Source organism: Paralichthys olivaceus, chromosome 5 (genome assembly GCF_024713975.1).
Source record: "Paralichthys olivaceus isolate ysfri-2021 chromosome 5, ASM2471397v2, whole genome shotgun sequence".
Classification (NCBI taxonomy): Eukaryota; Metazoa; Chordata; class Actinopteri; order Pleuronectiformes; family Paralichthyidae; genus Paralichthys; species Paralichthys olivaceus.
Genome location: NC_091097.1, coordinates 27460241 through 27474182, shown reverse-complemented (window position 1 = coordinate 27474182; position 13942 = coordinate 27460241). Strand labels below are relative to the sequence as shown.

At 40.3% G+C, this 13942-nt stretch overlaps 1 protein-coding gene across 2 annotated transcripts in view; it reads right to left on the bottom strand.

Annotated features, from left to right (window-relative positions):
• LOC109640448 (carbonic anhydrase-related protein 10-like) overlaps nt 1-13942 on the bottom strand; it is a 102025-nt gene that overhangs the window by 62790 nt on the left and 25293 nt on the right. The window lies entirely within an intron of this gene.

The following is a 13942-nucleotide window of genomic DNA, read 5'->3' as shown; positions in this document are numbered from 1 at the left end:
TTATAGCAAGCACAATACAATTTCCTACAAACGTTTTTTGCGTCATACACATCCATCCATCATCGATCCCACTTGTACTTTTGAGACTTACAGGGGGAGCTGGAGCCAATCCCAGCTGAGATTTGTTAAGGGGCGGGGTACACCCTGGATATGTCTCTCGCATATCGCAGGGCCAACGTACAGAGACAAACCACCAGTCACACCTACAGTCACTTTAGAGTCTCTACTTAACCTAACCACAAGAAGGTGGAGAAACTGAAAACACAGCACAGAAATACCTAAACCAAACTGAGATTCACACCAGGAGCTTCTTGCTGTAAGGCAACACCACTGTTCTGCCTGCACAATTTAGCCGATTGTTTTTTTGTGATTCGTTGTAAAACCAAACCTCAATATTGTAACGAGCTGTGAATAGAGACAGACACCACACAGATGAGCATAGTCATGATGTGGTTGAATTAGATGAAGTAGTTACCATTGTGGAACTAGGTCTGAAAGGACTATATGGAATACAGGCTGCTGTGGTTTAGATTATGCTTTCTTCCAAAGTCTCTGAGTGTTAGTTCATGACACAAACACATTTTACCTTGATCATACTCACACACACACACACACACACACACACACACACACACACACACACACACACACACACACACACACTCACTAGGTCTCCAACAATAGCATTGCCAGCTGGTAATGAGTGATACTTTTAATCAGTGGACACGTGGCATTTTGCTGCAAGTGTTCATGGTATTAGGGCGATAATACTCTACAAGCTTGTATACTTTAGTGGAAGACTTGGAATGCAGGGTGATCGGCCTCTGCTTTCTGGGTGTTATCCCCTCTATCCAACTTTCATCTATTCATTTCCATTTTCATCCACAACATTTTCACACTTCACCTTATTAACAACTTGTTAATTCTAAAAAAGAAAGAATTGTCACTTGATGAAAAGTATGGATAAATAAGACATTTGTTATGTGTTCTATGAAAAGTTTTCTGTTTCAAAACCGATATGAACTCAATCAGAGGTCCCCAGATGCACTGCACCCATAATACACATAAAATGTTGCATTCCATTGACAGCAGTTGCCTGTAGAAAAAATAATAAAAACAAATGCCAAATAAAATGCCTCAGTGCTTTCAAACAATGATGTAACTCCAGTGTAATCCACATTGTATCCCTGCCTCTTCACTGTCTCTCTTCATTTCTGTCCTGCTCAATAATTTCTTTACCTCTGAGCTGGGGGAAAGACAGTGAGAGCAATGAGGACAGGAGAGGATGCAAAAAAGGGAGAGGAATATTAACATATTGACACAGTTGAAATGCAGCCAGGCCTTCAACTCAGCCCACATCCCCCACCCAACCTCCCTCTCTAGTACACTGTTCCTTCAGGAGGCTTAAAAAATACAACTGCGTCCTCTGGTCACATGGGGCTTTATAATCGTCTGACAGATGTGTGCGCCACTTCTCACGCAGATCTATAAAAACAAACAAGAATGTGCAGAATGTGTATGCCAACTCTGCCCCATGCATATTAACCTTTTGGAGATGGGAAGCTGGTGATGTTGTTGAATTGAAGCCAGATTATATTTTAACAGATTCTTCTAACACTGTGTCTGTATCAGTAACTGTAAGTTTTCACATAGATTTAGTTTGAATAAATAAATTGTGTTCACCTTCAAACTTCCATTTCCACATGATATAACAGGATGGAGGTTAGGACACTGCTGACTATTGCAATCAATTTGTTAAAGGGATAGTTCACCGAAAAATAAAAATTCCCTCTGTATCTACTCACCACTATGCCAATGGAGGGGTGGGTGAAGTGTTCACAAAACACTTTTGGAGTTTCAGGGGTAAACAGCGTTCAGCTAAATCCAATACAACTGAAGTACATGGCAACCAACTCTTCAAACAGAAAAACAAACAGAAAAAACCACAAAATGCCTCAAACTGCTGCAGATCTTGTGAGAACTCGTGAGCATTGAGAGAACTTACTGCAGCAACTGCAGCTATAGGGTAAAGAAGAAAAAACATTCGTACTATTTAGGTTATTACACATTAGTGAAAATATCACTAGGATTATTTTATATTCAATTTCTGCCAATAGATCCCTTTCACCTAAATCTTACACACTGGACCTTCAGTGTCATCAGTCAAAAGAATCGAGGGTTTTTCATGAAAATATTCCATTGCAGACTGTAAAGCAACTTCTTTCAACAGCAGAACTTCTTTCAACATTAATCTGGTTAAATCACATTTCAGCAAAGTTACAGAGGGGACTGTGTAACATCAGTTACAATATCACTATGAAATCTTAACATTGTTTTATCAGTGCATTTAAAATTAAGTTATTAAACCATTTCAGTTTTGTTTTCTGATTTACTAGTTCTTGCCATCGTCTGTTCTGACTGTCACTGATTATTCCTTTATTGTTTAATGGATAGGAACAAATACATAGAGAACATACTGTATGTCTGATGTGAGTATCATAGTGTTTCTTATTGATGCTCAGAACACTCGTCCTTAAATGTGCTGGATAACTTCCACCCCTGGAGAAAGCTTTGGCCTTGAGCCTACAGCCATATAAAAAGGTTGTAGGCTCAAGGCCAGAGCTTTTGTTTACAACCTTATTATATACCACTCTCTGTAATCAAAATCTGACCAGTTAATTCATCTGCAACTTTCTAAATAAAGCATACGCAGCAACTTTTTCTCCCTCTGTGTGTGCATGTGTGTGTGTGCATGTGTGTGTGTGTGTGTGTGCATGTGTGTGTGTGTGTGTGAGGCAGGTGCAGTTCTTCTTGTTCTCTCTCTGCTCTCAGACCAAGGTGCACATGTTCAGCCTGAACATGACCCAGAAAATATAGAGTAATACATTTGTTTCCATCATCTTAGGTCCGCTGACTTAACAAACAACATTGATCACTGATGCAAAAACCAGAAATGATTCACATTTTAGTAGTATTGATGTTAGATGATACCTAGTATTGATGTGAGAAGACTCTTGTGACCATTCGCCCTATACGGTGGTCAGGGCTGTACATTTGTGGAGGAACATATGTGAAGACAGACCAAGACAAAATATTAACAATAATAGCATAGTGCCAATATTCACATATGTGTCTTTGTTAAGATTGATATCATAGCAGGAGTAAGAAGAGAATCTAATCTGATTAGGGCCCACAGGAGAACCTCCATGTTGAGGGAGGTAAAAACATGTTTTTACAGTTTATAGTAAGACGCAGAGATGATCTGGTGAGTCACATTAGTATGTTACAATTCTGCTGATCATCTTCAATTGTTTATCTTATATTCATTGCCACTTGCTAATTTCAGGGAATGGGGGTTGACTGGGATCGAACTGCAAACTTAGTTAGTGAGCTAACCGCTCACTCTCCTGAGCCACAGCCACACAGAAAATGTTGTTTCTGGTTTAAGAGCACTTCATATGCCACTCTCTGTTTTCCCTCTTTCCCTGTTGATTACCTGCCTTGTCTAGAATGGATTGACCTATGAGTTGTTAGTTCATGTACTTAAATCCACTGTTCCCCACTTTGTCACCTCAGTTTCCCTGTCAGTGTTCCAACAATTTCCCAATGTTTCCTCCCATGTAATTTTATGCCCAAGCATTGTTGTTTGATTAAGCCTGCATGAGTTTTGGATACCTCTACCTCAATGGTCACCAACATTTTCAAACCCAATATCACTTTTTAATTCCAAATGTAATCTACCACCCTGATATCTTCCAAAAAAAACCACTTCATGGTCATATTTATTAATTTTGTCATTTCTGTTAAAGGCTCAAAAAGGACAGTTCTGCAACTTTATCTATTCAATGCACAATATTCACATTAATATCAATTCATATTTGCAGCAATGCAATGTGTTCAATGCACAATATTTAGCTTCTCAGCTCAACAATGTGTTCTGCAGAGGAGCTGCTACTGTTTTTACACAGGCTTTGACTGTTTCCTTGTATAACTGTCACAGCTCTGGCCGTTTCCATGGTGTTTCTGTGTCCCTCCTCCTGTGTGTGTGTGTGTGTGTGTGGGTGTGGTCTCTACTCCTGGCACCTGGCGTGAGTCTACCTGGCTTCAATCATCTTCATCACCAGCGCCACAAGAACCCTGGTCTCTCCGCCACTCATCACCAGATTGTTACAGTCACTCCTGTGGTACACACTCTCGGCCACACTTGTAGTGAACCTCTCGCTTGTTTTTTGTGCATGCAACTAACTCTGTCTTCCCTGTACCTCAGGATCACCAGAGCTCAACCCGGCAGCCCTCGCTCCTGCTCACCCTCCACCAGCCTTCAGCCTGTTGCCTGCCTGCCACGAGCTTTTATCATTAAAGACTCTGTTCATTCACAAACTGTTCCTCTCTGTGTCTGCTTCCAGGTCCAGCCACAACAAACTGTAACAATAACAGTAGTCGTGTGTACTCAAATAAATACCCGGGACTCTACAGTTTGAAGTCATGCATCTTCTGCTCCATCAAATATTTCACAATAAATAAAAACAACAACTAATGAACAGATTATGTAGGAGACTATGAATCGCTCCTCCTGTGGGATCTGCCTGTGGGTCCTCACCTGATTCTAGTGTAATCCTGAAGGGGGTACAGTTTGAATCATTATTGATAGAGTGCTCTGTGGTGCTTTAAGTGGAGGCCAGGGTTGTGACATGTTGTGATATTTTGTTATGTTTCTGTTTTACACTGCATCATGATTGCCTGTTATTTACATGGAAAAAGTTGGAATACTACTGACGAACTTTGGAACTCATCCTCTTGACTTAAATGTTGATGTGACATCCCTTATAAGATGCTACATAACAATAGTCATCATCATACTGAAGGACTGACCTTTATAATTATCATTTTTAGATGTTTCACATTCCAGAGCTGCAGGTCCTGCACAGCTTCAACTCAAGGTATTTCCAAAAACAACATCCATGACTCTTTCACGTCCCAGAATTCTGAGTACTTAAAAGTGTAAACTTATTCTATTGATATTTCACACAATTTTATTTTGATGTGAACTTCTAAAAATTGAAGAGTGACTGAGCAGTGTTTTTAGGGACAGACAAAAAAAACAATTAAAGATTAATTAAAAGCACCACTGTGTTGATGCTCTAAGGTTTGTTAATTAATGAACATTTGTTATAGTCCATTTCGTTCCCACATTGCTACAGAAATCCACGAGGACACGTTTGGAAAGATTGTGTTTTCCAATGTTCCAAACAGCAGTCAAAATTGGGGCAGCTTGCTACCCTTTGAACCTACGTGTCTGACTGTGAGCGCTGCAGAAAGACACCCGGCTGAGGGATTCTTTATTTTTCTGTGAAAATATAGGCTGGTTATACTAGTAAGTGTTTTCAGCCCAGGAGCCACATTTTAGCACAGTGAAATGTCTATGTGGCAGTCGCTACAAGCATAACCCTCATATACCAGTGTGTAGGGTAACTAGATGTCTGCCATCAGTCTGGTGACCCAACTTTTCTCAGACTAACCTATTTCATTATAGGAAGTATCTTTCGTGACTGCAGCACTTTTTTTTTTTTTTGGCCTCATTGTTTATCACATGATTGTTTGCTGAGAAATGAAGTGGCTATAGTAACAACAAGACAAACAAAGAGACAAAATAATACAACTTCTGGAGTGTGCGAACAACCTGAGGCCAGAATGACAGAAAAAAAAACACACTCCAACCTTATTGTGTGAGTATCAAGCCGTTAGGTGCACAGCATGACAAGCCGCAATCTTATGTTCTTGAGAAAATATGAAGAGGCCCAGAGAACAGTGTGGTTGCTTGTCAGGATTGTTGAAGATGAGAGAAACGGCACTGTTCAAAGCTGGTCTTTACATGAGACTGCTGTTAGTGGTGGATTGGACTTGGAGGGTGGTGCAGGTCACAAGCCTGGAGGAGGATTATACACGGATGATATAAAGAACATGAGCCAGGGGTTGGAGGATGTTACTGGTTCTGCTCTGACAGTCCTGAACTTCCACTTCCATCAAAGTGACATGTTTACAGTTTTGACCTTTGACTTCACCCCTGACACTGTACGGTTCCACTTTAGCAGGAAACTGCTGAAATGGTGTCAGCTCAAGAGGCTTAAGGGCGAAAATGTAAATGGTGGAAAAGGAGGAAAAGTGATCTGATTCTCCTCTCGAGGCAGCTGCACAGAGCGGGTCATTTATTTGTCAGTGTTTCTTTCCCATATACATGCAGTATATATGTATATAGTAATTATTTTCTGGTTTTTCATATGTGTTATGGGCCTTTCGGGTCACAAAAGTAAAAAGCACACAACACAATATTGGTATCAAGTTTATGTCAAACAAACCAAATTTTGAAGCTACAGGCTACATCAGGGGTCTCAACTAAAATTGCAAGAGGTTCAGAAATCAACCGTCCTCCCCTGGCAGTAAAATCTGACATATACCAAAAGCTGGGCATTGTCACTATTATCAGTCGATTATCAAGTACTAAAGATATGCAAGGTGCACTTTTTTTACTGAACATCCTTCTAATATTGTCATGCGTCTTGGCTGTTGAGGCTGTAAAGGGGATTTGTTAAATTTTTTCTGTCAGTTAATGTCTTTCTTTTCCATCGAGTGTTTCAGACGCAGCATTCATGCACTCCTTAATGATGCTCCCATCCATAGAGGGCTTTTCATGTTGTCCCGAAATCCACTGAATTCTCAGCAAACACTCGTATGTCCGCTTTCGTGTGGAGAGAGAAGGAGAGAGGGCCCGCGTAGATCGCTCATACTGGGCTTTTGTTGAGTGAAGAAGAGTCGCGGTTTGGATTTGGACCTGAGTCCACCAGTTGGTGACCCCTGAGCTGTGTTTAGCTGAAATCAAAAGGTGTTCAACTGTCATGCTATGTGTATTTTTACTTCTTTACTAGTTATAACTCGTTGGATTTGTATATACCCTGTATTAGTTGCAGAAATAAAAATAAATTACTTTGAGATCAGTCCAGTGTTAAAATTAAAAATGCAAAAAAGGAAAAACACTAAAAAGAATTTTGCAGTGTAACAATGGTAACTCAGTTTCTACCTTCACTGCCTCAAGCAAGGTTTTAATTTTCATGGCTTGCAATTAGTGAGGTAACATACAAAAGGCAAGTAGGGCGATGGTTCTGTCAGTGTAAGGCACAGAGTACAGGTATACAGCTTTTTCCTGGTGGCAGTTTACTACAAGACTCATATCGACCTTGTAAATATAAATCCCTCGTGTCAACCATAATCCCCGCAAAGCATCACTGTCCCTGTTTTCAGTGTAGCAGTGATGGTTTGCAGCCGGTGAAACTGTGAAGCACAACATCAAATACATTATTCAGTGCATTTACTTGGCATTAAAGCCTCTACACATTACGTCATGAATCAGATTTCTCACATACCCATGATGCTATTTTGTAGGCTTAGTTATTTTTTACTGCAGGAGTGACAGAGGACAGATTCAGTCAAACATTAGAAAGGAATATTTATACACGGAAGTATAACTAGATGTAATGCCCCCATACAGGCTGTGGATGTTTCAGGGACAATAACATGGGGGAAACAAGCAGCGTAAGACCTGAAGACCTCCAATATTGTCTGAACAGAACATGACAACACTCACAGAGACAGTGTTTAAAAGTTGTTAACACTTTAAGCAGGTATACCTGAGTTGCTATCCTAATTTACCATGCTAACACTTGCTGATTTGCACAAAATGAGCTCAGTAAGGCCGATGCTGATGGGATTTCATTAGCTTTGTAGATATTGGACCTTTTTACTTGATGGATCTGTTAAGGTATCACCAAAATCATTAGGGTTGATTCCATAGTTGTTGAGATATAGTATTAAAGTCTGGAAGAAAGTGGTGGTGGTCTGTTACGCCCGTAGTCCTGCAGTATTAAAAACTGTGAGTAAATCCACTGCAGCTTGAACAACATCAGTACATTACACGCAGAGTTAATGTAATCCTAGCGGGTGTTAAACCACCAGAAGAACACAGTGCTGAACAATCAATATTTCCACCTCGTAAACTTAAATAACCTGTTTATCTCCCAGACTAATGTGTAAAGTAGCTGCAGTATCACAGGTTCAAGTCCAACTAGTTTACATATCATCTTTCTTTTCCACCACTTTACTGCCATCCGTACGTCTGTGTTATCCAATTAGGCAGAACTCCCTCCTCCACACAGGCAGACAAAAAGATCAAAGTAGGATTATCCTGCAGTAACTGAAAACTGTGAGCTAAAAGCAGTTCATCGGTGCGGCTGAGCTCATTTAAAATCTTTTCTCTTGAACTAATTAAGTGTCCAAAGAGGCTGTCTCAGGCCAAATTAAATACCAGAGTGCTGGGGGAACATCTAGACTGATGCAATAACTCTGCAAGTGGGTGACTGGTCTCTGTCAATCAAAGATCTCCATATCGACAATGATTTTCAAACACTGCCACTGGAACAAAAAAAACTGTTATTGTTCATGAAAATCAAATTAAAATAAAATGAAATTATGCAGCTTAGAGGCCCTTTATAAAGCTGATGCAATTTGTAAGACTAACAGCCAGTTTACTTCAATGTCTTACATAAAATAATCCTCCGCAGGGTTTGAGACACTTTTCTCACGTTGGTGTTGTAGTGTGCTGCGGATGGAGGCTGTTTGAAAAGTCATGATAACTTCACCTATCAAAAGCAACTTCAAAGACCAGCATCATGTCTGTACAGTCAATATAAAGCCAGCAGCTGGTAGCTGAGCACAGCTTCGACACTGGGCGGTGAGCATGCCTGACTATCATCTGCAATAGAATATTTGCCTATACAATTTGATTGTGTGCTGCAACTTCAAGTTGAGCTTTCTCAACGTTCCACACAATACAATCAAAGCAATTCAAAGAGAAGGAGCAGCATTTGCACTGGAGCATCCAACGCTGTCATGTGAGTGTTTTTTCATCGAAGCAAAGACTGAATAAGGGGGAAGTAGCTGAGTCTGAAGGAAACCAAATCATCAGCATTTCTAGAGGTAAAAAATAAAATCCTTTCACTTTGGACAAATCTCCACTTCTCTTTTCTCTCCAGTGGGAACAATCAGCATGCATTCAATAACTCTCTTGAAGTCATTGCTATTTATCAATTATCCAGCTCCAGTCAACAGTGATGGAAACATCACAACAGCCTTATTTTCACCTCCACTCTGGTTTGACGCCATGACACGCCTCTCGCCACCGTTGCCTCCTACAATTCCTTCTTCAGTTCAAGCAGCACGTATGTGTCATTCAGTCGGAATTTATTCTGAGGAGACTGAAGCAAGATATAAAAACGTAACATAAATTTGATTATTTTATAAATAATCCAAATCCAATCACAGAAAAATGTACTATAAGTCTCAAACGTTTAATGTAGTGAGATTGAAAATTAAGTATAATTTGTACTCAAATTAACCTGAAAGGAATTAGTTCTAAAAGTTTTGATAAAGTTGTATTCAAAGAAATCCCTGGGATCTCAGAAAGCATGATTACTGCAACAAGGAATTAAACAACCCACAGATCTGCTTATTTGAAATGCGTGGTATTGATATTGCTCATTTGGAAGTGAGAGCGAAGGCTTTTCCCTTTGCTTTGAGGGAGCGTTGGCATTATAACATTGTTGTTTACACTATCTAAATAAAAATTGTGTACTCACTTGCCATTCTAGGCCTTATTTTGGTATGTTTGTGCTTTGGTTTGTTTAGAACAATGTTACACTTAGCTAAACCAGTACAAATAGCACAGTTTCACGTTTTACTGTTGAGTTGAGACTGATGGGTAAAGATGTCAAGTTTATCTTTTCATAATCAAATCAATATACTAAAGTCTGCACAAAGTGAAGGGGTCTGAATACTTTGTGCAGCCAGTGTATACAGTAGCTTGTGAGGCTTAATGACATACAGCCTGTTTGAGTTCAGCTGAGCTGCAACATCAGCAACACTGCTGAGACAAGTGAAGATATTCCTGGGTCTCGACCTTCCCTCATCATGAGGGATTTACAGCCATCTGCTGCAGGAGCCTTGTCTCCCCCTGCATCTTTATGTGTGTGTGTGTGTGTGTGTGTGTATGTGTGTGTGTGCAGATGAGGGTCATTTATCTCTAAGTTATTGTTGTCCCTTCTCTTTGTATTCTTGTCACTCCTCCATCTTTCTTACTGCATAGTTTTTCCACTCGTTATATCCGCCTCTGTGACTTATCTTGTGCAGGTATAACTCTCAACACTAAAGACAAAGGTCATTCTTAAAGAGCCAGAGACAATCATGTAAACCCATCCTGCACAGTGTGCACGAATGTATGGCAGTCAAGAATAATGCAATAAAACTTTAACCTCATGGTACGAAATGACAGAGGATAATACAGCAAGCCTGTATAATGATGACAATAGAGTGAGACCATATATATATATTTATGATAACATTTGGGCTTCAACTATAATTATATAGTAATGAATTTGAAAACAGAATGAGTACAAAGATGAAGCCACGTGTTAATGGACGAATGTGGCTCTTTGGAAGTTCTGTATGAAGAGAAAGTTTTATGAAGGAAAATGCACAGCAAGTTATTACTGGCAGGAGGAAAAGTAGAAAGGAAAGATAGAAAGGAAGAAAACAATAGGGGGAGATTACCTTGAGAAAAGAAGAATGAATGTCATCAATGGTGTTGATGAGAACGTAAATGTAATGCAGTGTAAAGAAGGAAACACGACAAACTTAATGAAGCACATGAGATGCATTTGAAGCAGGGGGTTGCCCTGTGTTTGTCTGCTTGGGTGACGTCATGTCAAGTACATCAGGCCGCAGTGGGTGTTTCTGGGACAATTCATGACAAGTTTCTGAGCTGGAGTATTTTGCTGTATTAAGCACTGAAACCATTGAGTTTTGCATTAATTTATATAATATTCAAGTTAAAAGTATTGGTTCTTGCACAGTTTAGGCACTAGCAACGTTTGAAAAGTATTGATTCAGCTCTGGTAAAAGACGTATTTAAAAAACACTTTTGATTGGTTCTTTTTAACAACTTTGACAGTGTTATGATGATGTTTAACTCACAACTCATAAACCAAAGAAATCTAGCCACAGAAAAACACCTTCTGTTTTGTATTAATCTAGCTAGTAGTGGCGGCTGTCTACTGGCTATGAGTATTACATTTGATTTCAAAATAATACATCTTACTTGTGCCGTCAGTAAACAATATGAGCACATAAAAATGAATAAATAAGAAATACACATATACTCTCTCTCAGACACAAACACACACACACTGATTCATACATACACACCTGCTCAAAAATGAACACAACATGAGCACAACACACAACATTATAACTGGAAACATAGTTTATCTATTGCTACAATGTCGAGGAGCCGAAACTCAAGAATGTTCCTGTAATTAGGAGTAATGAGACGTTTCTATAAAGGAAACTTGAATCTTCTCTATCGCAGGTGAAATAAACATGAGAGTTGCTTTGCTACAAATAGAAACTGTACGAGCTACTTAACATGCTCCGAGCATTTGCATTGTTGGGAACCGTTGTGCATCTTCAGCAGGTATCTCAGGGTCACAAGCATTTCGCCCCTTAGCCTGTTCGGTTCCCTTGAGTCTTTTGACTTGGGATTCCTGTTTTGCATCCTGCATCTGCCTGCCTCCCAGCCTGTTCATTTTTATGTGAATATCTGCACTGCACCTGCCCATCTTGTGTGTGTGTGTGTGTGTGTGTGTGTGTGTGTGTGTGTGTGTGTGTGTGTGTATGCGATGACCACTCTGGACCCTTCAGATGAGTTATTTGAGTATGAGCTCCATGATTTGGGTTATATGCTGTGCATATGCAGCAGGGCCAGGGTTAGAGTGGCGTGCAGTGAATTTTATAGGCAAGAATCACAACAATTCAGAGTATAATTAAAATGTTCAGGGATTGTAAATTTAAAAATAATGCTTATTATTTATGTAACACGTTTCAAAATGTTAAGTGCTAAAATAAAATGTACAAGTTAAAAATCAAAAGACATAAAATGTAACAAAATAAAATACTATAGACAGTTTAAACCATTAACAACATGCCGTACAAACTAAGGGAGTTTTAAATAGAGATTTAAAAAACATACTGGGTTTGCCTATATCTAAGATCTCCTGGCAGGGAGTTCGACAGCTGAGGGGACCACAGTGTAAAAGCCTGATCACATTTCACTTTCACTTTCACACATGCACTAAACTCCACAGATCCTCCGTCTTTTCTCCAGAGGAAGTGTATGTGTGAACGAAAATGTCAGAGTAAGAGGCTCCGCAGTTTCTGCAGACTTTCTCCGCCTGGCCTCCAAGTATAAAGTCTGTAGAAATTCAGAAGAAGTCGATGTGAGAACACACAAGGGGATCCCACGCTGGATTCACTGCGAGCGGGTGGGGGCGGTTGATGATGCATCTAACACGTGACAGGCGAAAAAATGGAAAAAGCTGGGACACATAGTAGACACTGATAAAAATGTCAAGAGAGTTTTGGTGATAAAAGCTGACAACGGTGTCGGGGTGCTGTAACCATGATCACCTGATCTCGGCAGTTGAGTTACTTCCTGTCTCTGCCTGAATAATGCGGAGGATTTGATGCTGTTGTTATCGTGTCTGTGTGTTGTGCATGTGCGAAAGGCAAACTCTGGATAATCTCAGGACTTAATTGTCCAGACTTTACCCGCAGGTCATGTCTGAAATTGGCCCTACTTGCTCGCAGTGAGTCCGGAGGGAATCACCTGTCACCTGCTATGTACACACATCGAATTCTCCTGACTTTCTTAAGACTTTATACTAGGAGGCCAGTTAGAGAAAGTTGTACAGACTGCGGAGCGTGTCACTCAAAAGTTTGCCTTCACACATGCACCTCCTCTGGAGAGAATACAGAGGAACTGTGGATTTCAGGGCATGTTTGGAAGCAGCCTAAGTGAGAGCTTGGGGGGGGGTCATAGCCAACTTCCAGTCTGTTCCTTAGTTTTGGGCTCTAGCTGATATTTCACCTGTTCCTCCATCAGGTGTTCAAAGCCTCCATCTCCACACTGAGCCTGTTCCTGAGTCTGGGTCTCCAGAGTTGTCCTGCCTACATCACCAGTCTCTAGGACATCCATCAGAGCTGCCTCACCACTCCACTGTTCTCCTGTTCGCCCTCCAGTGGGGCTCCACCTGCAACACCAGCCTTCTGCTCTCCCCCCACAGAGGCTCCATCTGCTCTGACTCCTGAGGGCACCCACCACTCACTGTTGCCTTCTTGCTCTAACTCTGCAGAGACACTTGCCGTTGTTCTACTGCTTGGCCTTCACAGTGGTCCTTTGCGATAACCAGTGCTGTCCAGAACAACCACACCTGACTGCCTGGCCTCCAAATGCCAGCCGCTTGCTGTCTCCCGCTCCACATTGCAAATTGTGTTCATTTGTTTCAAACCTCACTCAGCATTTTGATGTCTAATGTCAGTTTTTAATGAAAATTTGTTTCTGCTCAGAAATATGACTTAACTGGCTTTGCTGTTGAAAACATCATCGGTACTGCAACTATATGAACATGTTATTGGAAATACTTCAGTACTTTTACTTCTGTTTTTGAATGCTGGACACTTCTGAGTATTTTCACATTGGCCGACTGGTATTTTTATCAAAGTACTTAAATCCACCACTGGCCCAATGATATTGAATCAATATATATGCCACTTCTACAAACACTGCATTTCCCATTCAACAGAAAATTAATCAACCTTATCTTCTACTTCTATTATTTTTCACCTTGAGCTGTGATAAACTATCCACAATTTACTGACTTTTTATAGCCAAAGCAATTAATTGAAAAGTAATTAGTAAATAAATCAATAACATCAATGACACTCAGTATAGCACATACCAATAGTCCCCTTGAATCCAAAATCGCTACACACTCATAAA